Source organism: Trachymyrmex cornetzi, unplaced genomic scaffold (genome assembly GCF_001594075.2).
Source record: "Trachymyrmex cornetzi isolate Tcor2-1 unplaced genomic scaffold, Tcor1.1 scaffold501, whole genome shotgun sequence".
In the NCBI taxonomy this organism is placed as follows: Eukaryota; Metazoa; Arthropoda; class Insecta; order Hymenoptera; family Formicidae; genus Trachymyrmex; species Trachymyrmex cornetzi.
This window is the reverse complement of record NW_017299809.1, coordinates 40267-43194: the sequence shown is the minus strand read 5'-3', so window position 1 is coordinate 43194 and position 2928 is coordinate 40267. Positions and strand designations below refer to the sequence as shown.

At 38.0% G+C, this 2928-nt stretch overlaps 1 protein-coding gene across 1 annotated transcript in view; it reads right to left on the bottom strand.

Annotated features, from left to right (window-relative positions):
• The window catches only part of gukh (NHS actin remodeling regulator GUK-holder), a 54190-nt gene that overhangs the window by 47950 nt on the left and 3312 nt on the right, over positions 1-2928 (bottom strand). The gene's annotated exons all lie outside the window — the stretch shown is intronic.

Sequence of the window (2928 nt, the reverse complement as noted above, 5' to 3'; positions counted from 1 at the left end):
TTTAAACCTAATCAATGTACTTTAAAATCAATCAATTCTATACAATTTGAAATTACCCTTTCCTTTGTTTATGGTTGTAAAAGCTGTATTCTTCTTTCGTCCCTATTTTAGTTAGGCTTAAATTTATTTTGTTGTATGGTTCTCACTCCCGAACATTTGTCCTCGAAATCGGCGACCTCCAAAATCTACATTTCAACAGAAATTAACGACCCCGAAAACCCTTAATTGCTAAATTTTACTGCAATCTGAGAATTTTGAGTTTCGTCCACAATATTGATTCAGCCATTTTGAATTTTCAAATTCTAAAATCAGATTCAGCATCAACAACCCCGAAAACCTTCTAATGCTTCATTTCGCTGAAATTGGAAGACTTTTAGCATTTCCCTCCGCCATATTGATTCAGTCATTTTAAATTTTCAAATTTTTAATCCGGATTCGAGATCAGCAACTCCTAAATCCCCCTTATACGAAATTTGGCCGTAATCGAAAGATCTTTAAGATTTCCATAATATTTCCGTCCGCCATATTGGCCATTTTGAATTTGCAAATTTTGAAACCGGATTCGAGATCAGCAACTCCTAAATCCCCCTTATACGAAATTTGGCCGTAATCGAAAGATCTTTAAGATTTCCATAATATTTCCGTCCGCCATATTGGCCATTTTGAATTTGCAAATTTTGAAACCGGATTCGAGATCAGCGACCCCAAAAACCCCGGAATACAAAACCACATCAAAATCGGAAGATTACAACAGCCTCAACGAAAAGAGGCATCAAAAAAACGTAACACGGCAATTTTAAGAGAGGATAAATTGCATTTTGACGATAAAATGACATTTCTAACGTTATTTTGACGTCAAAATGCAATTTCGACAGCTTGTTTGTTAGATATAATGAATATATTTCATGTATCTGCACGTAAAATTTATTAAGTTATTATTGAGTTATTATAAATATATTTTATGTATACATACATAATTTTTTTGTTTAATAATAAAAATTATGAATAAACATAATGAATTTAATTTAATTTAATTTAATTTAATGAATTTTTTCATTGAATTTAGTTGTACACGGACGTTAGGTTTAATCATATCGTTAATCGCGCACGGACTGTGAGCATTAATGTAGAAAGGTGGTAACTTCTAAATTTGTAAAAATTCTCGAGGGAAAGAATCGAAGTCCTTGGGTGTACGTATGTGTGTAGCTTCTCTCGATCTGCGCATCACTGTTACCAACTCCGTAGGCCCCGATCCCCGATCATAGTGAATCAATCACAATGGTTGCGTTCGTTGCGTTCAGATGATAAGTTTTCAGTTTAGCAGTTGTGGATCCGAAAAATAACTAAAATGTACCTAAATATAGGTACCGGTACACAAGAAATGGTACCTAGGTATAGGTATAGGTATCAGAAAAAAAAGTACCTCGGTACAGTTACTAGGTACACAAATTTGTACCTAGTTACAGTACCTAGGTACTGCACGACACTGGTCGTGGTTCCCTTTATTTAACCGAATTATGATCAACAGACCGATCCACTTTGATCCAGACCCTAACATGTTAACGTCCCCTTTCAGAGACATCCACCCCGCCTGGAGCGGGATTACCCTGGTTGCAGTCAGATTGTCCGGCAGGCTTTTGTGTGTAGAGGGATCCCATGCTCAACACTGACCACAACACTCGCCTCGTTCTCGGAGTCCACGCTAACACAATATGCGAAACCCATTAGGCTGTGGTGGTATTTCTGCAAAGAAAGGGATATCAACTGCTTCGCACCATCAGTAACCTCCTTTTTAGATTTTTTCTATCGTTATCTCTTACAGAGGTGGGCTCTTACGCCACCCTGAATACATACCGCTCGGCTATATCTCTCATTTCTACGGACGAGATAGGCTCCCATCCTCTGATTAGAAGATTTTTCAGAGGAGTCGCGGTTTTAAAGCCTCAACGGCCACGCTACGATTGCACCTGGGATCCGTCCCCAGTAATCGAGTACTTATCTTCCTTATATCCTCACGAGGCTCTCTCTCTAGAAGCATTATCGAGGAAATTAATTACACTCTTAGCTCTTACTACTGCTCAGAGGATGCAGACCCTGGCAGCTATTCAGATCCCGAACATTCATTTTTCAGATTCGGTATTTATTAAAATTCCTTCACGGCTAAAGACCTTAGATATAGGTAGATCTCAACCGTTACTTCCATTCAGTCCTTTCTTAGATAAGCCAGAGCTATGTATTTTTTCCTTGTTACATTTTTACATCGGCTTTACCTCGGATCTTCGGCATGCAGGTAATGACTCTCTTTTCATTTCTCATTGGGCCCCCTACGGGCCTATCTCAGCCCAGACGTTAGCCTGTTGAGTAAAACTAGAAATGAGCACAGCTGGTATCGATACGTCTATTTTCTCGACACATTCTACTCGCCACGCCTCGACATCTTTCGCTGCAAGCAAAAGGGTTAATTTAGAAGAAATCAGGCCTACAGCAGGTTGGAGCAGCTCATCCCGAATCTTTGCTCGTTTCTATAATCGGCTGATTCTCAGAGAGCCTGCTTTTCAGAATACTATTCTGAATAGATTCTAAGTTCGGTATAATAGTTCTTACTTTGTATACGCATTATATCTAGCCCTTATGGCACATAGTTTGTATTGTATTGTAATATTACTGTATTACATACGTTATTGTGTACAGGCCTACTCTCTTTCTTTAGGTCTCCGGTTGGCTTGGCCATATTTATGAGCTCAATGTCTTTTTCTTTTTTCTTGACTTATATGACATGTCGAATAAAGGATTTGAATTTTATGGTTTTCCGTAATTATTGTAAATCTGAGCTTTAAATATCTACAATTATATCCATCCGGACGAAACAATGCATAATTGATAAATTAAACGAACTTATAGTGAAGTTCGATTTGAATTATGCTGTCT